Here is a 25320-nt window from a genome sequence, read left to right on the forward strand (position 1 = left end):
GTTGCGTCCAAGAAGTATCTACTCAATCCGGTAATCGAGCCGACATACAGCTACACAAACTTAACCCCATGTTACCATACACATGCAATGGATATAGAGAAAGATAGGGGCAAAAAACTTTTCTTCTCGGGTAGTCCACTTTCTGGGTCGAGCTTAGCCGGTCCAAGTGACGTGTCCGCCGAAGGTGGCAGCAGGTGAACGACCGACCCGAATAGCGTTTCTTGCCGGATGGAAAAATGCTGCGAGAAAAAAGAAAATCGACGTATATCAGGCGAAGTAGAAGTGCAAGCCTTACTGCAGGCAAAACTGCTACACAGCCATAGGTCTGAGGCCAATGGGAAAAACAGTAGCCAGGATTCGAGTGCTCCGAAGTCCTGGCAGTTCTAGGATCCCAGCTTAGCGGCAGAGGTGGCCGTGTCTTGCAGTGGTATCCCTTCGCAGTAACAAACTAGTTCTAGTCAAACTAGGTAGGCTTGTATAACAGTCGAAATAGCAGGGCTAGTGGCAGGTCGCTGCTTTTCTCACGCGGTCCTTCCGGTATTGGCCGAGGTCGACGGTCGCGGTGGTGCGCGGAGACTGACTGCCATAGACGGAAACCTAACGTCGACGTCTGCGAATATAAAAGAACAGGCGTATCTGGCCTTGTTGGCTCGCCGCCAACCACAACGCCGACAATGTCTACATTTGCCGGGTCTGTCGTGCTCTCGCGCCGGCTACAGCCTATGTACGCGAAATTGTCCTGCAGACCACCAGACTGGCTGCTTATTTGACGCCTGCTTGCTTGAAGAGCGATTGGGAGAAGAGTTATATCGAGCCTTAGCCATTTGTCCGTCAGAGTCAGTTCTGCTGCGTTTCATACTACTACTGTTGACACTGTTAGTGGGGCTGGTAAAACCGGCCAAGCAATGGTTCTCGAAACATTCGCAGGAGAAGGTTGCTAACCGAAGCTAAGGGATAGATGAGAGTGCGTACGAGGCCATACGATGGGTTATCTTGCCGTATGCTCGCTCGCTCGCGTATAAGCACCGACAGCGTGCGCATGTATGGATAAATTAGGCTATTCCGTCTGTACGTCGGTAGGCAGAGTTTGTCTGTCTGCCGAGTATACCGTCTACGACCTGAGGCTCAGCGCAAGCGACCGAATGCTCCGCGCAGAAATAGAAGATGGATCCTCAAGCAGTAGTGAGATAGCTGTTCTTCTACCACAGCAAGTCTACGAAGGAGGAATGGTTGCACGGAACGGTAGATTAAATCGAAAACTTGCTCGTACCATTGCAACAGCTACGTATGAGCCGTCGCACTTGTATTTACCATCCAACAGAGATAGCAACACAACAAGATAAAGGTAGATTTTAGAATTTTCCTTTCGTTGTATATCGTACACGCCGTTGCATGCCCCCATAGCGTGAAACGCATCTGAGGCGCTGAAAACTGCTAGTGCTGGTAGTAGTGCAGTCTCTTTGAAGCGGCAGTTACTGACATTGAATAACGTAAAAGCTCGAACATTTCTTAACTTAGTTAATGATAATAGTGATGCTACTGGTGAGATCTAAATTTGTTGTTTAGTAATCAATTTTCCTTTATATAAATCAAAGAATGGGGTATTAATAAATGATGGAGTAGAAGGTTTATATCACGAGACGTATGAGTTATCATGGCTGCTTTAATGCGATGATGGCCTGAACTCGAATGGCCAATACAGTTTTACGGGGCAAAAAGAAATCTAAAATTCAGGCAAGTGTAAGTTTGCAACGAGGAGAAATAGGCCCGACAAATAGTGTGGGGTCGGAGTTTAGATAAGTGTTATAAAAACAATACTTCGCGAACTTTCTCTAACTGGGAGGATCTACAATATTTCTAACACAGAAAGTATGTGATTCATAATTCATCTTTGAAATGGGGTGGAAACGTAACTTTATTTGACTTGCTAATTTTCTTACTAACATATTCTTTGAAAAGCTTGAAATTTGTAGCGCTAATATCCGTACAACTGATATCATGCCTCTACCAAGTAGAGGGCTAACTGACAGCATATGAGGGGGTTGAAAGCATAACAGTATATAAGCTTTGCCGCTAAAATATTTTTTAAATATTTACAACTGTCACGTGAAACCTAAAATATGGTCAAATAAAATGCTGGCTTTATTTTCTTTAAAGCTCTATATAACTACACGAATACTACACGGAAAAATAGAGAAAAACTACATAAATGGTGTGAATAAATAAACTATATACAATCAAATAAAAGATAACAGCCAATGGTCAATGACAATCATACTAATCTTCATCATATTATGATGATTATTGGGTAACCTATAATTTTCCCATTTCCTTTGACCACCTCTACTCTTGCTATTATTTTTTTGCCGCATTTTAAAGGAAGTCGGTCGTTTCCTTCACGGGTTTCCTTTTGTGTGGGGTTTCCTCCTCCTGAGAAAAGTGTAAGAATGGAATCTGCAGTATCAGCAGCGGCTATGGCTGTTCCTACCACCGCCACCCTAGCAGGCCAAGCCCAAACGCGCCGTACGCTGCGTAAGAAAGAGAGCTGCGACTTTGGCGAGTCTGGCTAGTTGCTGTAACCCAACCCCCTGCCGCCAAGTGGAGGCAACCCAAGGGCGACAAAGCTGTCGCCTCTTGAGCGCCCCAGCCTGCCGCGTATCCGCCATCCTTTTCTCCGTCTGGATTGCTAAAGGCGCCGACCGCACGGTGTCGTCCTCGTAGTAGATACGAAAAAAGAGGCGACCCGGTCGGTTTAGTCGCAGGCTTTCTTCTGACGGCTAGAACCAGCACCGATTCACTGCGCAGAAGGCGCCAGTAGGCAGTAAACTGCACATGCTCAAAGGCTCTCACAGGCCTCAGGCTACACAGCATTGCCATCGCATCGACTACCGCCACTTTTCGACCTCCTGTCTGATCTGAACGCCTTCTCTCCATGTCCCCTCCCATTCCGGAGCTGCTCGAATGTCCCTCCTACCAGAGCACCCCGCTTGCCAAGGAAGTGACTTGGAGATCGATCGGACTTCATTTTCTATTTATCCAGCCGATTTGAGCGGAAATCCCCTCTAGTGCTCAGTGACTGTCGGTGTCGGAGCACGATCTCTCCTTACCCCGCTCCAGAAAGAGCTCAGGGTCCTGGCACGGCCATCCCGCTTCGCCGCCAATCCGTCTCTGCAAACTCTCTGTATTCCTTGAACGTATAGCTAGGTATTTCGAACTTGAGGGCTACCCTTTGCCCTCCTTCCACGTATGCCCCTAAGCTGCAATGATAGACTTCATTTCAGGCATTTGGCTTTTCAAAAGGAAAATATTCAAGATACAAGCGCATATTAGGATACTTTTTGTTTTCAGATCATTGAATAATAATATTTATAGACACCTGAAACGTTTTAGTCATAAAATCAATTAGAGCGTTATTTCAATCTTGAACTACGACAAGGCATTACAGAATCACTACTATTTCTATCGAGTTTATTATTTTTGTTGTCAGCGCCTTAGATACCATTATAGGCGGTTGTTGCTGAAGAAACAAGTTAAAAAATCATTTTTATTCACCTATCACGTCTATATCGACCTAGTTTGTGTATCAAGTGTATCCTGCCGACGTCTGCTGTCTATTTGTTGTCAATCCAAAACGTATTATCTTAGTGCTGTTCAGTCCTAGGGATAAAGTTGTTACCCCAGCAGCAACTACTATCATTAAAGCTGGCTCATGGAGCTTCATCATGGGACCAGCTTTATACAATATAGCCATGGCCAACGTGGGGATCAGCAGGTCAACAATTATTTTCCGGCAAACAGGGTTCAGTTAAGCACACTATTTTTGCAATCGACACCCCTTCTTCTCTTTTTACCGCTTCTCCCATGATTAAAAAGGTCGAACAACGAAACACAAAGGTTTAGATAGACAGATAGGGAAACCAACCCGTCGAACAAATAGCACGACTTCTCACACTATCCCTATCACCGCCGGAGCATGCCCGTCGTACGGGGCTTGTCGTATAAAATACACATGTACTTATCTCGTGCTACGATCACGCGACGACGAAGTAAGCTAGTCGGCCAGCTTGCCAATCCATTGAAAGCTGTAAGCGTTGCGGCTTTGATCGTTAGGCCTGAGCAGGCTTAGGCAACATTTGGTAAGCTGCTCGGTAGCCATTGGCTACGCGACCTGTCGTGCTACCTATCTCACGTTCATATCTATGCTAATGAAAAAGCCACGAGCAAGTCGCGGGCGTTAGCCGGGCAATTCTGTTTGAACAAGTATGCCAGCATCGCCCTCTATCCCTCGATGGCCCCTCGATAACCTCCTCTCTGGTGACCCACCAGAAGCGGTGAAGGGTCCGCCAAGAGAGTGATAGAACGCACACTGAGGATACTAGCGATGGTGAGATATGACCATCCGCGTCTTTCACGTGAACCATTTTTGCAATTATATCCTTAACCCTGCGGCGTGTTGTGGAGTGACGTTCCCCTGTCGACTCACGGACTAGTGGTAAATAAACACACTGTAATCATTTCATTTTTTAATGTAAACTAAAAATCACTCCTATGATATGCCTATGCGTGTATTTGTCATTTAGGTAAATCCCTATCTATATGTATAGGAACGTGTGTCTTTGTTGGCTTAGTATGCAGTGATCTATAATTGTGTTTTGTATTATAAAATGCGCTATTATTACGGTTTTTATCTGAACCTACGGCGAAATGGCTGTGGACTTGTCTTACATTCTACCTATACCACGAACTGAGAATACTCATACTATGATGATGTAATAAGGGTTACAGCCTGGATTTGGATTGTTAAAGTACAAACGAATTCCACGCCCCTTCATCAGACTAAACTTCACAGATATGTCATCCTGTTGATCATCATTATATAACTACATAATATTGGTCGCTTGTATCGAAGATATATGGTGGTGCGTGCGTTTTGCTAATGCGATTAAACTGTCCGCTAAGCACCTGCCGGAGACTCCCGGTCGTCCACTGCCATATTAGCAGTGTGTGAAAACTTTATTCCTTTACAGAAGTGTAATAAAATCTAGTTCTGGTTTTAAATCTGCCTTCTCTGCACGAATCTGCAAACTCGAGACAACGTAATGGTAATGGAAAATAACGAGTTTTCTATAGAGGCCTATAAGTAAGCCGTTCGTCGCTTCACCTAACGGCGTTTGTTTAGAACCTAGCGAAAACCGATGTATCCTTCTAAAATATTTGCTTTGCCAACTGTGGAGCTCACATACTCACTAAAAAACTCATCTCTAGGCCTTGGGAGTTCACGCCGGACTCGCTACCTAAGATTTTTACCGGTTTCGTTACCTAGGATTTTTCCCAAACTAATAAGTCAAACAGGTCTTCACAGGGGATAAGTAAATAGTCCTTTCCTCTATTTACTCTGCTTTTGTCATCCCCTTCGTGTCGCTATGTGCCCATTTCTGTGTGAAGTCTATCGCAATGTTACATTTGCTTTATCCATAGATCATCGCGATCAGAACCGTGACTGCTTTTATTATTATTCGTTCAAGCATCTACCTCAGCTGGCCTCTGTTACCGTATGTGCCGAGGGCCCTAATCTGACAAGGTCATCTATTATGTTCAGGCAAAGAAACTGTACCCTGGGAGCGCGTGAGATTGGCCATTGAGACTAATGGATTCATGATGAGCCGACAAAGGGCAGCGGTTCGGGCTAAATGATGACCTCGACATGACACACACACACACACACACACAAACACAGCCTCGACGAAAACGCGCTCGTGAGCCATAGGATCGTAAGCGATGCCGTTCCAGTCACTGGTGAATACACATGGCTGCACTGAGTAAAAAGCTTAACCCTGCGTTGTAACTTGGCGTTCAAAGACTATACTCCAACGCGAACGAAGTAATATCGCCAAGAAGTCGCTCCACATCGCTATTACGACAAGTATAAACGAGAGCCCGTAACACTAAGTAGAATTTGATTACTTCGCAGATGCGGCCTGCTTTTTGACTCGAGTCAGGACCTCTTTTTCGCACTTCGTCTCGATCTTTCGCTTCGGCAAGCGGTGCGACAGCAACGAGGTAAATAGAAATGTTGAGCACAAACGCTAGTTATTTGAGGCAAAATGAGAAGTACGTCAACGACTACTTGAACGTGCGAACAAAAGACTCGCTACAAAAATAACCGAAATGCGTTTATTAAGGAGATCAGGACATGTTCGAGCGTGTCGTTCTAATATGGAGCAGGTTATCGCTTTTGATTTGCTACAGAACGGGAAAGCCGTTTTTAGCGTGACTGTTTCACGATCCGTGTTGCATGTTCTCATACAGATATTTGTCATCCCTAGAAGATGCCCCAAATCTGTTTCATGACGACGGATGTAATTTTACGTCAGTACTTAACTGGCTTGATTTTTCGATATCCTCCGGCCTTGGCTGACCTTGCTCAACCATACATCGATAGGTCTTATCCCTTAAACCGGTAAAAATTATAATCCGTGCATTTTCTTGATAAACCTAAGGACATATGCTATATATATATATAAAGATATGAAAATATAAGGATTAAGGATATATGCAAAATAAAAAAATTACGCAAAGACCAGGGAACTTTTGAATTTGCTTACTTAAACTGTTTTCTTAATTGTACTTTACGGGCCAAAGGGCATTGGCACGTGCTTGCTGTCCATGTTCGCATCCTATCCTCACATATCAACGTTGTACTGTCTCCTGCGCGCGCTTCTTGCTTCATTTAATCAGCTTGGGCTTCAATATATCGCTGATTACGGAGGATTGCAACGAAGACACGATACGCGAACACCCCTTACAAAGATCGATCAACCCGTTGATTAATTTTCACCTCCTCGGTACAACGCCCTTACTCACCCCTTCCCGATGCCCCAATTCAGGCAACGGGACGAATGAGCCGCTGTTATGGTGTCCGTCCTCTTCGCCTTTTTACATAGACCATTGTGGATACCGCTCATTGAATGATCTTTTTGAGCGTAGAGCGTGGGACTTAGACTCGCCGCCCTTCGCAATGTTGGCCTAGTATTTGTAGCTATAGGACATCATCCGGCTTAGCTGTACCCTGAAAGACCGTTCCTGCGTTCTCTCCATTTCTTCTAGCGACGCCGCCCACTCAATGTCACTATTACTACAGAAGAGGACAATTCGATTTTCAGTGAGAAAGGTCGAGTCAGCTCGAGCCGAAGCAGCCATGATGAACGAGGGAATTTGTGCTCTGTAGAGGCAAATATCGTCGAAAGAAGCATCAGAACATGGCGGGACAAGGCCTTAGCAAACAGAAACGTCTAGCCCTCGTACGGACTACCACCTGGAACAAACAGCCCAAGAAGTCGAAGAAGAAGAAGCTAATCGATAAGCAATGCTATATAGGGAATCTATAGCTCGCTAGCGTATTTTCCTAGATGGAAAAGTGCCAATGCATCGCAATACGTTTAGCATGTGACGAGAAGCTTAACAAGATTTGAAACTGTTGAGAACGAAAGCTTTGCTACTGCACAGCTTTAAGCCTTTTGTAAGCTGTGACAGTACTGATGAATAATACAGTCAGTCAGTCAGTCAGTCAGTCCGAGTTTTATGCAGGTTATTAATTAGATTTTTTTTCAAACCACAAAAATTATGTTGCCACCGCGACACAAAAATGCCTAACTCGAACTGAGATTGAGTTTTCTTATAGAATTATAGATGCTGAAATCACTCGGTAAAATGATATGGGCCTTTTGTTGATTTCTCGTTGCGAAATGAATAGATGCGATGCTACATACCATTAAACCCTACATTATTTACGAAGTTATCTAAGTAAAGTAAAATTGCTCCATGAACTTTATTTATATGCCACCAATGAATGCAATTTTCGCGGAAATTATTTGAGTGTTCTTTTTTTTTTTGCTGCAGATTTGTTCGTCTATGTTACGTCCTATAGGCTAACAATTTACTTCCTTAAATTTATTTTAATAGAAGGCTGTTCAAAATGAATATTCTGTTCCGAATGAATATTCTATCATGGTGGAGATTTTGTCAGATGATTAGCAAACACGCAGGAAGTACGTTTCTGTTCGACCGTTTCCGTATGGCTTTATACTCGTCGTTTCGTTTGTTCATCAATGAAGAGACGTCGATGGCGATGAACCCTGATCTTTTGACCGCAGCCACGGTTATCAAACCTCATGTCGATCGTTTAAACTTCACCTTAAATACAACGGTATGGATTTTACAAAAATATCTCTGAGGCAATTGGTAACACTTGGAAAAATCTGAATGGTGAGTTGGTCATCGTAAATTATGTCCGTTCATTTTTTCCACTAGCTCTCAGAGTTTTAAAAAAAAATCGAAAGATAATATTACTGGATGCGTCAAAGATCAATCAGCAGACCACCTTTTGAATTTTTAGCTGTTGTCCTTGTATAAATGCCTGATACATTTGCTTTTCACGCAGCAAAACTAACAGCTTTGCTATCTCACTATGGTTGTACCGGTGGAATATTAGTCACCCTGGAACGCTAGGGCTCGTTCAGTCGACCTTAACGACCGACTTACCATATGCCGAAGACAAAAAGTTTGTAGGGATCATAGTAGTTCCTAGAGGGGTCTTTGCCAATTGTGCAATGTTTTGTTGATCCATGGGTCGGGTACGCGTTTGATTGGATACGAAATATGTCTATACGCCTGGGTAGAGTTATTTTATTTGAAACCGTTAGCACGATTCGAAGGGGTGTTACTTACCTTCGACATAAGTACATCCAGTCAGCTCGCAGGATAATTCTTTCATACCGTTCAATCACTACTTGATGATGCAAGCCTGACATCAGATCTAGAATTCGTTGTATAGCTGAGAGAGTCGTTACGACACCGCAGTTAAGCTGTGGCACGTGTGCAGTTAGGTAAAATGAAGTAAAAGGAATGGCAAATCTATGGCCATAACGTAACGATTACCTATAAAAAAAAAAACGATGCATATATGAAGTGCACGTAGGACACCTAAATGTGTAAGCTTTTAAAGTTATACACAGAAACTGATAAATAAAAGTTTAATGACGACAAGTTAAACGACCTTGCACAAAGAAGATATAATTATTATGTATATACTACTTGCTTGAACAAAATTGTTCAATTCAATCATTTAGAGTAACCTTTATCCCTCAAACTTGTCTCCGCAGTTTGTGAAAGGCCGATGAAATCTTTCAACTTTGTTAGATAACGCAGTCACCATTTTTGTATATGATGGATCGGTTTTGGTTAATTTAATTATGACGAATATGTTATTAAAATATATAATTTAAATATGGCTTCCATATTTATCGTGCGCTCGTACGCATCAACGCGAAGGTTGTGTCTTAACGGTACGTCACAGATTTTGCACAGCTCTAAGTAATTAGACAAATATACTATTAGACGTATCTGTAATTCATCCAGCACAAAATAATTAGCTTTTTTCTTAGGCAAAAGCCCGTCGCCGCTTTGCACCTATCTACGTTTAGGCCATACTAATTGACTTGTTTACCGCTGTATTCTTGACCAGAAAACACCAAATACTGCTCGATAATTAATTAAAAAGGGGTTTTTCCCTAGTATATAGTACTTGGGATAACCGAACAACGTCCATATGGGAAAACAAAAAAAAGCCGTTTGTGACAACGACCGCTGCGGCAGAAAGGACGACCTAATAAAGCTTACATTTCAGGTGTCTAGACACGGGGAAAAGCACTAAGGCATAACCTGCTAAGACTTCAAACCTGTCCGTATAACAACAATGTACGTGTTGCAGGACTGTCGAAGTCTTGATCTCAGAGTATATCATTTTGCCTAGTATGGTTCTTGTCGAAGTGATTTTGCTTCGTTACGAACGTTCACGGAACAATAGAAGTTTCGACGGCCTCTTCTCAAATTTTAGACCCCAAGTTGGTCGAGGCGCTTCTCTAAGCAAGCCTTTAAAACGATCCTAATAGTAATTTATATTTAAGTGACAAATTAAAACAAAAGAATAACGTGGTCGCGGTGCAGTCCTGCATTGTTCCGTTATTGCACTTCAAATTGCCATGTATATTATTACTGCAGCTCATACCCTCATCTTTTATGTGCTCGTATTAGTATGGTCATCCATAATAGTCGGCAGGCTATGCACGCATAGTTTTTTTTTAAGGTATGCAAACGTTTCTAATTTTCTAGAAGATCTGTAGATTTTGTAAACCTAGTCTGACATAGTATCCCATACCCGTGCTGAACGTCAACACCAGATACAATAGAATGGAAAAGAAATTATAAGGATTATTATTGTTGTGTTCCCTAAGTTCCTAGTGGTGTTGTCCTTACTAAATACTGGCTCGGATGTTATGATAAGCCAACATTATGTTAGTGAGCATGTGGTCATTTTGGTAAAGTATTTTGAACTCAAGCATATCTCCTAAGATTTCCTTAAGCAGCTCTCGGAAGACGAACGCGCCTTTCGAGAGCTGCTTAAGAGAAGCTAAAGAAAGACAATCAATTTAGATATCGCCATGTGCCATCCTTATATCGGGTTGCAAAAACGCTCATATAGGGACAACAGCGATATTTTTCAGACTCTCGAGATCGACTAAATGCAGTGAAGCGGCTGGAACAATGGAACAAGAGAACCTTAATGCATCACTAAGATAAAATCGAGGCGCAATTCTAAGGCATCATCTAATGAAAGCAAGGGGACTTCTGCGTCGCTAATGTTATACTAACACACTCTCGACTATATGAAAGTTCTTGCCATGAAAAACGTAGCAGGAAAAATGCGTATGACAGCGCGCTATCTTCTGCAACCTTCTATTAGATAGTGTACTATCACAAGGTGTTCTGGAGTAAATTTCGATGAAATCAAAGCGAGACAGTGATCTTGGCATAACTAAGACATTATTGTCTCAAGAACGATAATAAATTTACCGATCCTCTAACGAGGAACAGCGGACTTACAATGCATTAAACGTTATCGTGGAGCGACTACATTTGATGCAAGCCGAATGGGACGAGGTAGAAAAAATCTTTTTCTGAATTGATATTGAACAACGAAAAACGAACGATGAGCGTAAAAACGTAGGCGTAAATAGCTGGACATAGAACTATCAATGAAAAGTTTGTAAAAAAATTAATGATTTTCTCTTATTTATGATAATAATGAAGTGAGCTAACTAGGCATTTCAACCATCTTTAACCTCCGTTAGCCAGCGCAGTAGCGGTTTCCATAGAAGAAACCGGGTTAGGAAGAAAATCTTACGTTTAGCCTTCTAGCGAAACTTCCTGACTGTTGAGGTGGGTGGTAAAGGAAAAGACATAGTGCCTATGTGACGAGTACTTGTAATTATTCCTTCCACCTTGTTTAACATCGATGTCGTGAACGCTTAGAATGTCCAACGCGTTATGCCGCTATCTATAAGGAGTGAGCTGGACAATTCTAGGGCTGAGACGATATCGGACGCGTGATCACCGTTTTATATCGATTCCTTCATTTCCTCCCGAGCGTTTCACTCTTAGCTGCATTTTTGGCTATGGGACCCTGTCTTTTACGCAACGGTCAGTTCTCGTTAGATCGCCACCATCTCCGTCCACATAAAGGGCTCCATCGCCTGTAGAGTCTATTGCTTAGCGCTGTTCCGAAAGCCCGTCGAAATAGCCAAGACTTGCTGCCCTTGCCGTAACAGTTCTGCCCACTCCTGTTACTCCATTCTATGTCCCTAGTAGTTCAGCGAGAAGAATAGTGTTTAGCTGAGACTCGACGAGGCGCCGCTTATCATCGCCGCTTGTACATACTGCGTCTGTGTCGTTGAACCGGCCAAACATCTGCTAACATCAGCAACGGGCGCCGTGGCGCGAAGGACGTGCGACCTTCATGATACCGCTGCCACCCACGACACGTGTATGAACGAAAAAGCAGCGTTCGAACCGAACCCTGGCTTGCGCAACGTGAAGACGGACCTGCTTACGCAGGCTACCGCCGAGCAGACGACGACGACGGCGACGGCGACGGCGAGGTCCTCTGTGTGCGCGAGAATTCCTTATCTCGACGTCTATGATTCATCAATTACCAGGCCAAACCGGGCCGCCTAACGCAGGCTAGGACCCTAGTGAGGACCAAGCTGGCACGACAAAGCTACGAAATCATCTGAGGACCACTGAACTCTAGCATACTGCGGTAACCGCAGTACTAGTCGCCGACGGCATCATTATAATCATGATGATGATTTTGGCGGCAATGCCGTGGTTGTCAGCGTGTCCTGTTAAAGTTGTGCTGCGGCGTACCGTGACGAGGCCACGTGAAGACGAGTATCTCTTCAAACTGGCCATGAACGGCGCCTGTTTTGGCTGTTGATACCGCCACTTCGGCAAAAGAAGGACATTCAACGAGAGAAGAAGCAACAGATTTACCTTAGTTTAGCCACAGGCAAAAGGCAATCAGAAATAGGTCTGGACTTTAAAACATGACCAGTGACAATTAGTTAGAAAATGTATCTTTGGCTAGAACAAATTTGAGATTATACTTTGCAGAGATGCTAGGTTGTAGCAGCTAACGAATTTTAGCAGTCATATAGTTATATATCTGACTGATCGTACGGCGCCTGTTACGTGGTGTATTGAAAGGTGCAAATAGAGTCCAACCATAATTATTATAAGTGACAGGAATAAACTAATAGAATATGGTAGTGGTCATAGTATAAACCAAAAGTACCGAAGAATGTTACACTGAAAGGTGGACCGAGCATTACATTTATAAATCTGTTATTTGTTGAAGTCTGAATAGAGCACCACTCTATTTTCAATTTCTATTTTACACGGTACGCTTCGCTTACCCGCGCCCCTCCATTTGTTCCAGACTTTTCTTTTCTAATTTCTTGGTGTTTTACCTATATTTTGTTAACGGAACGTCTCTCGTCTGAGTCAGTCGTGAAGTTGCAATGCTGAACTGCGAAAAATGGGTAACCTTTCATTAGTCGACAGTGGTGTTGTGCTGGCTCCCTCTTCCCGACATTCATAATACATACACTCTTGCTCTTCTTCTATCTGTTTCTCTCGTATAGGTTTTGTACTCGTGGTGCTTCCTTTTATGCCTTCTGCTGGTGCGTATATGTCCGCCGCCTTTTATGTTCCTCCAGTTCAACCTGCCATTCACCTCCTGGCATTCATATGTAGATATGCAATTCGACGCTCCTTAAATTCCAGCCTTAGCATCAACTCATGGGCCTCTGGTGCCTCTTTACCTCCACTCTTTTACTGGCTGAAAAGAGACGACATATAGATCAAGCTTCACGTCTATCGAGGCAGTCGGTTCCAGCTGACCGGAGACGTTAGTCAATTCGTAAAGAAGGCGCAATGTACACCCACACAAACGTGCAAACGGACTTCAAAGGGGTTTCATTTTGAGGCCGAAAGGCCCCACCAGGAAAGGGCTCAAAGTGAACAACAGTTGCTACGAATTTGGCAGTTATTACAGATTGTAGGTATACTGCAAAACGTTGCATGAAACGTAGGAATGTTTGTTTAATATTATATATATATATATATATATATATATATATATATATATATCAGCAGCGAGGTAGGCTTGGATACGTTATCACCCCCAATGGGCGCTCAGAGTTGTATTTTCGTAGTGAAGTATGTATGGCTGTGCGCCTCGACAAGTCTTTAATAAATAGAACTAGGTCTAGATAAATATAAGTCGAGCAAGCAGTTCCCGCTAGCTTTTATTTTATTGAAATTTCACCTAGCTGTTCTGTTTTCTTCAATTTTAGCTTATGGATATTTAAAGATCTGATCTCTTGCGAGCAGTTCCTTAGCCTTTCAACACGGAGTACGACCACACGAAAATCCGGTTAAATAAAAATGTCTTTGAAGACATATTGGCTAGCGTTTGCGGGATGTCCACTTGCATCAATGGCTATGACATATAGAATGCAGTAGTAAAATGAAAAATCAATCAGTTTCCTCAGCTTCGTAATACGGAAAACCCTATTATACAGCATATGTACAATTGATCGAACAGTTTGCTGTAATAAGCAGCAGCGTTTGAATCAATGTAGGGACCCCTTATAGGCTAGATTTCCTCCACTTCTTGACGCTCTGATGAACTGCAGCCGTACAAAGCGTCAATCTACTCGTGCAAAGCCATTACAAGTTCCACAACTCTGAGCGCCCATTGGGGGTGATAACGTATCCAAGCCTACCTCGCTGCTGATCCAAGGAATTGCCCTTCATTGAATGACCTTGAATTAAAGGACAAAAGCGAAAGGTCAGCGCTAGGACAGCTGATAGTGCCGACGAGAGATACAACGTTACCACACTGAAAGCGCACCTCTTCTGTGAGATAAAACATTTCTACATTAGCTTGCCTTTACTCGGTGATAATCACCAAAAATGTATGTTTCGATCTTTGGTTTTTCAAAGCTTGGCTGATTCATTGCTTTGGCTATAATAGCCTTTCCGTCTGCTCGTGTTTACTTACGTGTGTGCTTTGGCCCTCGTATTATGCATAAGACTGCTATTTATTTTATCTATAATAATACTATTAAGGTAGAACATGCAGTGAGTTATATAATAATACAATTGTAAGAAAATTGCTTTTTCCGATTTCTTTTAATTATTACGTGAAAATTTAAAGATAACGATATAGCACATGTATAGCCATGAGCTAATTAAACGTGCGCTATCACAGCGTCACCAGCACGCTCATTAAGAAAGGCTGAACTGAAGAAAGAGAACTTTTTTTTATGGCAACTACGATGGCTGGTAGCTGAAGTGTGCCGGGTCGGTTTTAAAGGTTCAATGTTAACATTCTCATATCATTTAGAATCAGATTCTCCCACTAATGAATATTGGTCTTTTACGCAAGAGAAAATGTATTTCTTGCATGGACGATGGCGAAATGCCGGAATAAAGGATGTAGCTTTGTGAACTAGACAAACTAAGTGGCTACTGCAACCTAGTTGGTTGCAAGACTGAATACCTCTTGGCAATATAATGCCGCGACCTATTTTTTTATTTTTAATATTTTGCAGGATATGTATAATTTATTATCTGAGGTATCGTTCAACAGCAGAAGGCTAGAAAACATGAAATATAGAAAAATCAAGCTTTTGGCGAAGAGCCTTCAAAGCAAAAATGAACCTTGTGCTGTTTTTGTTGTTCTGCTCGTTAGCAATTGGTAGGTTTACGGAAACGTGCAACAGGTTTCTGATACACACAGATGTGTTCCTCTTATGTTACCCAAATACTACCAAAAGGTCGTTTGCAGCAATGTTTAACAGCAATACCAGATTGTAAAACTTTAATTTAAAAGGCCATTTTCTGAAATATCGAACTTTATTATTATTATTATTTAAACTATTCAAATCTGAGCCTATATTTTATAACAAGTTAAAATTATGGGTCCTTTTTAAATCGGGATCCATAAGTTTATTAATGACTTGAAAGCGATACCGGATCATGCCATGACAATAAAGAAGTTACTACCCTGACAATTTCACAGTCTGTGAAATTGACCATCCTCAACCTGAACACGCTAGCAGTTAGCGCCTCACAACCAGCTAACGTCTCGTAGCCAACCTGAATCTACTCTTGTTTTTATTAGGAAGCATTCAAGTGCAAAAGACTTTATAACATAAAAATAACCGAATTAACGAACAAGTAAAAAAGTGCCAACTTTCAAAATAAAATACATAGGTACAAGTTTTGGCTGGAATTTGGAGTTGCTAGTGATCATAGAAAGTTTGAAATTGTCAACAAACAAAGGACATTTCGACTATTCTGGATACCAGAAACAAAAAATAGTTTAAAGGCAGCAATGGGACATACGTTTCATACTGAGCCATACAAGCATTAAGAATGCAATCCTATATCGTGCAGACTATACATTTTTGTACAGAATGAGAAAGTTCTCTTTAGAGTTTGACAAACGTCACTCGATGTATATCTATCGTATATATTTATATATAAAATAAACACTCTCCAAGAGACTTCTGCTCTACTCCACATACGAGCTATAAGTAAACGTTTTCTCGTTTTCTTGTCCGTCGTGTTATGCACGTGCTGTAACTGCTTTTATGCTATCTGATCAAGCGTTCAGACAGCGACGCTATCCGCAAAACGCTAACTCTCACTAATTAACCAGCGAGAATCGAACACGTACGTAGATGTATGTGTACGTAGATGATATGTGTAGCGGAGTAGCAAGCGAGCGTGCGGTAGGCATGGAACACATGTCTGTTTGACGGGTCGATATTGCTCGCTCCTCTTGAATTCCTATATACAATGGCTGGTGTATACGAGCATCGTTCATAGGCCTATTGCCTTGTCGTGCGAATTGGTTTAGTGTGGGCGGGTTAGACCAGATATAGCTTGTCCTACCAGGCCACGAACAAGCCAAGCCTGAACTTTTATAAAGTTCCCTTTCTGCTCTTATTAGTGAAGCTTTCGTCGGTTTTACCAATCTCATTTTGCTGTGCTAGGCATGATATCAATAATAATTTAATGACACGCTATACTCTCAAAAATTGATTTATGAATTCAATATAGTTCCTGTATGTCTCTGCTAATACAAGATCGAACTAGTAGTCATTGAAATAAAACGACGTTGCATACGAACATTTGAATTGTCATGCCAAGCAACAATTTAAAGCAGTCTGTACGTCCGGACATCAAACATTACCGGACACGTTGGTAGCGTATAATTTGTTGTAAAAAAAAAAAAGTAATTTTTTACTTTCAAGTAGTTAGAGCGCTACAAATTTTTGCTGCTTTTCCGTTTGTTAACAAAGCATTTTAAACTACAAAGCAAGGTACAGTTAACTGAGGTAGGCGACATACGCAACAAGGTCTAAAGAGATATCTAATCGACAGTTGAATATGCATTGGGCAAATTTGGTCATACTTACTGACACAATGAAGCAGTAATTTTTATCGGTCCCTCGCTCTTGGCGCAACTATTGGCAAGACTGTCACATCTGTACGTATTCTTTTTCCTTACGTGTTCTTTCTCTCTCCGCATCCGCGGGCCGCTAGCCGGGGGTGATGTCGCTGATCTTCGACTCGGCACCAACTCGTGGCTAGTTTCTCGCGTCTAGTGTAGCAGGTGATGCTAGCTCTGCTGGTACCTATCTTCCACTCGCACCTGATGAGCAAACACAGTCTACCTTAATCTTTGCTCTCTGCCTAAGGCTGAAGGTAGCTGGGACAGTGTGTCTGAGCCAGAACCGTAGTCGCTGTCGACGCAAGCGCCACAACCACCTCAACTAGAACAGAGTGATGTTAATCGATTGAGTCTTTATGCAATGGCACAATGCCAATTTTTTGGGGTTTGTTTCTTCTGCACATTAGGGGAACGGACAACCTAGCGCTTATGTTTAAATGAGGAGGATGTGATAGTCCCTACTGCAGGCACATAGAGAGGGCACGGCACATCACTCACGTTTTCCTTGTTTTGGTCTAACGTAAGTACACGGAGTCGTTTTACTAGCAATTGGCATCGTAATATCTACTATTGATTGGGTTGAACTCGGGGTCTCCCCCAGCAAAGTTCCAGTGTAATGACATTTACACACAGTAAGCCCTGGCCTCGACACTCAGCTTCTGGAAGAGGTCTGTTCCGTGGTGTAGCCACTGGCATTCTACGACTAAGCTTTCCGTAACGACGGGCGCAGCCTGAGGATTTTGATCGTAAATCCATACGCCTGTAGCCAAAAATAAAACTACAGCCATTTGTATAAACTGAAGTATAATACTGGAAGACTAAAAAGTCAGTTTGCTTATATATAATGCTGATCTTGGGTGTTTACAAACTCAACTATCCGTAAATCTATCCAACCTCAACTTACCGACCACGAACTCAAATAAATTCATTCTCATTCAAAGCTGGGTACGTGACTATGGGTACGCTCGATGTGTTACAGCTATTTATAAAGTACATTTAGAATTGATCATTGTTAATTTTGCCAGTGACGTTATCATTTAACATCTTATCCAAGTAGAAACCGTAGTATTTAATGTTATTTTGTATCGAAATCGGCAAGAGTGCCGATGAAGCTGGGTAGACACTTTTACGAGATGTGTTACCACTCGATAGCTTCAATGTCGTTTAGAATGTCAAACCACAAGAGGATCCACTTTATGGGATCAAACTCTAAGCTTAGTTAGGATCAAAGGACCAAACAGTAGACCGTAAGGCCATAGACTGTGTCTTTTTTCAGCCGGCGATGTTAATCACTGCATCGAGATATTTTCATATGAGGCGAGTACAACATTAGGGCCATTCAAAAGCTGCGCAATGAAATTAGAGGCAAAGGATAGGCACCAGGGCCACGGATTAATGTAAAAAGCGATAATCCCGTATGTAAAATTTGGATCAACTATCACGACGGTGCACAACTTAAGTCTATTTCGGGCTAGGTACGTACTTAGATATTTATCATTCACCGATTATGTCTATTTCGAAATTCTCAAACGTAGTAAACACTGCAAGCCTTAAGCCTGAAAAAGCTCAGTGACATCGTGTATTATATTGAATAAATCTGAAATAGAAAAAAACGTAAAAGTTTGACGTTTGAATAGCAGTATAGATGCTGAGAAATTTTAATACGTACACAGCCGTACACAAATGGTGAAAGAGAAGATTTAAATCCTTAATCTAGTTCCAATAGTTTGAATTGCAACACACCTTCCACTGAACTAAGTGAGCATCGCTGATCTAGCCATAATCCTGAACTCAGTTTTTCCATGGCAAAGATTTATATACATATATATATATATCGCTTGAAACGTGATTGAAGCATCAGGTTGCCGTAGGCTTCACTGTACTCTTCTCCGTAATCTCTCTTTCTAACGTAGCTTTCTCTCCCTTCTTGCTTCCAAATCCGCACTAGGTTAGCCTTTCCTATCGGCAGGCGTTACTCCGTTTCGAAGCAATCCATTAGCCGTGTTAATGTATCAAGCAAAGTTGTCGATGATTGGCCCCACTACCAAAACTGAGAAACCGTAGTAAGTGACCAACTCCAATTCGGATTCAGCGTACTTGAGCAAACCCAAAAAACGGAAACGACTTCAAGATTTTTGGTCAGCACAGGCAGTTTGATAAGCCTAGGCGGCTTTTAAGGCGGATTCTAGGACCCTGCAAAAGGCAATGGTGGCTCGAGTATTGTATAACCTAGTATCTAAATGTGCAGCACACAAATGTTCGATCAATATTGAACAGTGGATCACGCTTTTAGTCTAGGATAAGGTCAAATTTAGGATCAATCGTTATAAAAATGAATAAGAAGAAACATATAGTGCATCTACTTCGGTACGATGCCCAGACATGAAGCCTGCGCTTCGAGAGCTATATTAAAATATACGGAGCAAGCAAACTTCTATTTCTACGCATAGATTATGCTTTATTTTATTATGATGTTGTAATAACAGTGTAATTACAGTAAGAACCAAATTTGAATACACTAAAGATAAGCGTTTATAAACTTTAATTAAAAATATATTAGATATAGAAAACAAAATACTTTTAAAAGTATATATATATATACTTTTAATAATATATACATATACATATACATGTATATAATATATAATAAAAAAAAGAAAACAATAGGTTCTTAAAATGCAACTAAAGCACCAAACGTGAGCTCGGCGCCAGTCAATCTTGTACTCGTCACTTGCTATCACCAAAGTCACCAAAAGTTCTACTCGATTGAATAGGACCGTACGACTGTAACAATTTTTAGCAGAAAGTATTTTTAGCAGAATATTTTGCTTTATTACCTTGTAGTTTTCCAATTCAGAGTAGAGTTGTATCGTACTTGGTCGGGTTGGCCATTGGCCAAATAACACGACGCAAACAGAGAGCGAATAAACGCTTAACGGCTAAAAGGCGAGCAGGCGTCCAGTAAGGTCGAGCAATTTGTCGGGTACTCCTAATTTTTGTAAATTCCAACTCTTTCGCCAGGGTTTATATTGAGAAAAGGTATACGCTGCTCTATCTTCTCCCAACGGCTCCATCATTCGGAAATGTTGTTTGAGGGTTAACTACGTCAGGCCAATCTGAGAGCAGACTTCTTCCCGTAATGTTCGACGTCTTCTACAAAGCACCGGTCTAACTTCGCCCGGTACGACCAGACCTAAGAATGGCCTGAGCGTTGGAAGATAGGAGGAACATCTTGAGCCGTGCACAGATAAGCGACAATTTTACAACAGCGATTAGTAGTAACATTGTCTAGGGGTAATAATCCATTCACCGAATAGACTTTCAACTGCAACACATTATTTTTGTTGATAAGCCTTTTTATTAATGTGCAAAACAGGTCTGTAGCACATCTCAAAAAGGAATCACTACGGTTCCCGCAATACCGCGCGCGGGATCATCAACAGGTCATATAGTCCGTTTCAAACACCGAATGCTCTCATTGTTGCCGCTAGCGCATCCGTATACGCAGTACTTCTGATATGCTAAAGCCATATCAAGCGGCTTTTCAACGTGTACTGGAGTACGCTACAGACTACCAAAATCGACTGGCTGACCCTCTGGTGCCAGATCAGTCGTACGGCGAGCGGTCAGCCTGTCTCAATGTTTGAGGAACGCTGGGAACACTCAATATTACTCAGGGGAGCAATTCTTCGAGTAGATTGGCTAGGTAGTCTCACCAAGCCAAGTTTATTGAACGAAACTCCTCCATTCGTCTCTGGCTAGCCCCAGCCACTGCTTCCTCTAGTGAACGATCTATCTCCTAAAATCCAGGAGGTTCGCGGATCGTCGTCGTCAAAAGAGCGCAGACAGAAAACCAAATGAAAAGGGTGGAGTGCCGACGAGATGGAGCAGGACAGCTAGCCTGGTTCAGTTTAGTCCGAGTCGATGTCAGTGGAACAAGGAGACTCCAATGTCTAATGCCTCCAGCAATACCATTGCTACAGCTGGCCGGGTGGCATATCGAGGGATAGACGCAGAAACGGTTTGCAAATCTTGCCCTTCTACAGCGAATACTGCCCCCTCGACCGTTTTGTTTAGCAGAAACAGCAACAAACTGCCAGTGGGCCTTTTATTCTGGCATGTCCCAAGTGAGGTCCAGAAAGGCCATATCTAATATATCGTCTGTACTCCTTGCCTTTTTTCCCTTTGACAAGGATTTGCTACCACGTTGGTCTATTATGTCAGAGGGTGCCGGTGGAAGCATACACGCAAACTCACATAAACGCCGACCTTCAAGGTCAAAAGCTGGCTTCTACAAGCCTTTATAGTCGGCATATATAAGACGATGATAAAATAGAAGAACGGTTTTACCATTGAAGTGAGATTTTACTCGAACAACACTTCCACAGAACCCTTACGTAAGCAGTGTTTTTATTAATTTCGCTGATAAAGATGGTAAACGATGCTGTACAGTATTACGATCGTTAGTTTTTTTACTAAGACAAAAATAGTCATTGTTATATATTACGATCATGTAATCCATTGATTAACCAATGCCGTGTCAAACAATAGACAAGTTAAAATACAAATTTGAGCCTAAAAGCTACTTTCGGACTATTGGTATGCCCTCATACAGAAAACTAGCACGAAAGCAAAGGCGATCTGAATATAATCGTTATGGAGATAATCATCTCCTTATCACACCCTTCGTATCATTCATTGTAGTAGCCTACAAGCCTGATAAGTGAAGCATGTCTGCAGTCGTCGTAGTACTGGTGAGATGAATACTTAGAGGTAGCCAGCGACTAATTACGCATATGACCCAGCGTGTTTTTGTTTTTTCTCCCTCTATTTATTTCACTTACCATTGTTTGTCAATTTTTTTAGGGTCACCAAGGTATTCTCTGTTGTTCGACATAGCTAAAAGTGTACAAAATTCAGTCAACATATCTGGTGAAGGAGTTTCATTCAAATGTTTGTTGCGCGGTAATTTAATGTGTGAAGAATACAGTTGTTGTATGTTGTAAATTAAAAGTATACGCCGTCAAGCAAGTAATCGCAGTTTTAGCGACGATGTGATGGCCAAAACTCTGCGGGACGTATTTTGACCTTTAAAGGGGCTAAGCTCACGCTACTTCAAAACTGTAAAAAGAAAGCTGGTTTGTCTGATACGAATTTTCAGCTAAGCTGGTGTCTTATTGGATAATCAGACGGATCAGTCAGTTTGCTGGCGCTTTGGACTTCTTTAATAGCTTCGAAACAAAGGGAGAGAGTCGTAGGGCGACTACCAGAACAATGTCTGTGGAGCTGAAAAGTAAAGCCGGTGTAGCTTTAGTTCGAAATTTTGTCGTTCGTGACTGTGAAAACGACTGGCCTTTTGCATGAAAGCCGATAAGGTTCCTTGGAAAATGGCCTTATCTCGTAACGTGTGTCTCTTACATGCAGATTTGCTATTGTTCATGACCCCTTTGGCAAGCAAACGCCGATTTCTTGAACGGCAACAGAACTTCCTGTGTGCGCCAGTCCTGTTGACTATTGATCATAGTCGGTTAATTATAGGTTCTATATTTTCAGTCACCTTTGAAGACGCTGTTTCCTCAGAAGGAAGTTCCCCGGGCTGGTTCCTCTAGACAAATTCAACGGGCAATAGAAGCTGTTTCTCAGTTCGTAGGGTTCCTTATCGAGTTAAGGTAGTAAGTACGTTAATGTTGATATTGCCATCGCTGAGGTGTAGGCTGCTCCGTAGGTTTCTGTAATCGATGTGTGGAGACTGTTGCAGAAATCACCTGCGTTGCAATAATATCTATTTTTGCCTTTTGCTTGTGGTATCTGGATATATTTATAATTTAGCTTATCCCTGGTTGTTTGATAAAGCGTTTATGCTCAAACCATAATGACTTCCTTATGTTATAGCTTTTATATCTTCCTTTCTATTCCTTATCTCAGTACAATATCCTTATACTGGTCTCTAATGTTATTATTCGAGATGGGCAAGATAGAACATTGGTCCTTCCATTCAAAATGATAACTCTCAGTGCTATTCAATAAGGCCACAATTATAGCTGGACATCAGGCTGAATAGAACGCTGTTTTTAAAAGGAGAAGGTTCATTTTCTTTGGTTCCTTTTTTATGCGCAAAGGAAAATTCATTAAATCAACTGCCTATCAGTATCCTAGAAACAAAGGATCAGTGGTCAAGGAAGAAATGACTTTTGTTCATACTTTGTGATAGTAAAATATTTTAAGAGAAGCCTATATAGTAAATTATTAATCCCTTTCTACATCCCTGCCTACAAAGCTTCGTTACATTTGAAAATTTTAGTGTAGCTGTTGCAATGTGCTGAGTGTGCCTCTCTTCAACGCTAGCAGGGTCTCAATGTAGAAAACAGACCCTCCCGTAGACTAAATTGGGAGGGTCCGTTCAAATTTAGCCATTGTCTGGCTCAACCTTCGGCAGCTTGCCGCCATTAACAGCACCAACAGAAGGCAACCTGCAAGTTATACGCCCTGCCCTTTTAGGCCGGTTTCCTTGACGGTATTTCAAAGCCTTTTTTCGTTTCGAACTCCCCCAAGAACTCAGCATACTGCTCAAATGCCATCGAGCAGCTATAGACTGTCAAAGGCAATGCCTTTTCGACGCCGGTCGTGTTCGATAATGGACGCAATGCACCGATCGGCCGGTGGTAGCTCCACACCCGCAGAGGCAAAGGGCGCGGCCAAAAGCTCGCGTGATTTTGATCTTTTTTAACGTACTTATAACGTTCTTCCCTTCACATCACGGGCACAATCCGGAAATCGACGTTCTTGGGATACACATATCTCTTACGTGTTATCGTATCAGATTCACGAAAATACGCCTCGATATAAATTCAAAAGGCAGATCGTATAAATCAGCTGATGACAAGATTAATCAAGTTTAGTTCATTATCTAGGTGCAGAAACAAATGGTTTCTAGCCTTAGATTTCTGTGAGCCCTTTTTAGGCCAAACTAGGCCAAGGCTTACCGATATCACGGCACTGACTTGCGACGTACACAGGGGTACCGTGTGTAAAATGGGAAACATGCTTTCGCGAACAAACAAAGCTGGATTGATATCATTTTCAAGCTAAAATAGTGTTCAATCAAGTCAGGAGTAATAAGGCGAACTAAGAATTTAGATATATTTGCTCTGGACAATTCAGCATCTGAAAAGTACTTATTAAGATTCGCTCAAACAGTTGTACGTTCTTTGAGCCTGTTAATATAATAACGTTATGTAATGTTAGATAATTTAATTATCACAGATATCTAGATTCGAACTATTGATCATCGAACGTACGTTAGGCTCAAAGCCAATAGCAAGGCCAATCGATTCACCTGCTCTTCAAATCTACCTGCAAAAAACCACAAGATACTATTTTAGGTCTAAATATATTTATCGTGCTTTAAAAAGAAATGAGCAGTTTCTCTGGAAATTTTCAAGTAATTTAAAACGCCATTGATAATTATAATGACACATCGTCTACCAATCGTTGAGGCAGCCGCTGCCAGCCTTTTTAAGGCTGTACTAGGTGATGCGACATTGCTTTCTTGGCTATTTCGCAGGGTAATCGGACTTTGCTAAGAACGTTAGTATCTTGCGTTCACTATTGCGCCTTTGGTTGATGCATAATTAGTGCGGCCCACGAGAAACAGGTTTGAGGGATGTGGAGATGCTGCGGCGTAAAGGGCGGTGAAGATCGTCTTTTCCTGAGTTGAGAGGAGCTCATGCCCAATCACTATAAGTCGGGGTGCTCGAAATGGTCCAGAAAACACAAGTGCACTTAGCACTGCGCGAATCAAATTTCTATCGTTCCCGATACCAGCGCCACGGTCGGTGACGACTCATCGCTCTGTGAGTGCTCTGAAATATTCCTCGGGCGGGGGAAGTTCTGAAGAAGGATAGGGTGCTGGTAATGCATGACTCAACCAATCAGGTATTCTACCTTTTAGAGTCGGTCTTTTTGTAGGACGGTGAGAAACAAAGAAACTGTTTGAGTTCGGCAAAAGAAGAAAGGGCTTCAAATGCCCTAACTTCATACTCGCCTTCTTATAACGAGAAAGCAATAAGTCCTAATGGCAGTAGCCGTCCTAGTTACCCCGCGGTTGAGCTTGTGTTTAAAATACGTAAAGAAGAAAGATAATTTCTAGGCGCCCTTCCTCTAACGAAGCTCTAAGATTGGCAACGAGGACCAACGTATAGTTTCGGTATACACATAATCGCCGTTGATAGGTACCACAAGTTAATTTTATGGCGTTGTACAATAAAAAAAAAAAGCTTACGTGTAACTTGCTAAGATTCTGTCACAAGACCCCAGAAGCGACGATTATTCTGAGCTCCAGCACGAGACCCATTGTTGTCGATAGGACAAAAAAATGACGCGTAGCATTTTCT

The 25320-nt window shown here is 42.0% G+C and overlaps 2 long non-coding RNA genes across 7 annotated transcripts in view; one reads left to right on the plus strand and one right to left on the minus strand.

Annotated features, from left to right (window-relative positions):
- Window positions 1-1067: 1067 nt before the first annotated feature.
- The window catches only part of LOC111267325 (uncharacterized), a 50337-nt gene continuing 26084 nt past the window's right edge, over window positions 1068-25320 (plus strand). The window contains exon 1 of the long non-coding RNA XR_002684533.2: window positions 1068-1345. This is a non-coding gene — a long non-coding RNA (uncharacterized LOC111267325). The remainder of the gene's footprint in view (window positions 1346-25320) is intronic.
- LOC111267324 (uncharacterized) lies at window positions 6155-18078 on the minus strand. Of its 6 annotated transcripts, none has more exons than XR_002684529.1 (6): window positions 17832-18078; window positions 17426-17687; window positions 16893-17128; window positions 8728-8937; window positions 6606-8193; window positions 6155-6451 (listed from the first exon to the last, which is right to left on the minus strand). It is a non-coding gene; the product is annotated as an uncharacterized LOC111267324 (long non-coding RNA). The 6 variants fall into 6 exon arrangements; XR_015313746.1 differs by adding an exon at window positions 12944-13237 and having other exon boundaries at window positions 6155-8193; XR_015313744.1 differs by having other exon boundaries at window positions 6155-8193; window positions 17559-17687.

This window comes from Varroa jacobsoni, unplaced genomic scaffold (genome assembly GCF_002532875.2).
Source record: "Varroa jacobsoni isolate VJ856 unplaced genomic scaffold, vjacob_1.0 scaffold_1169, whole genome shotgun sequence".
In the NCBI taxonomy this organism is placed as follows: Eukaryota; Metazoa; Arthropoda; class Arachnida; order Mesostigmata; family Varroidae; genus Varroa; species Varroa jacobsoni.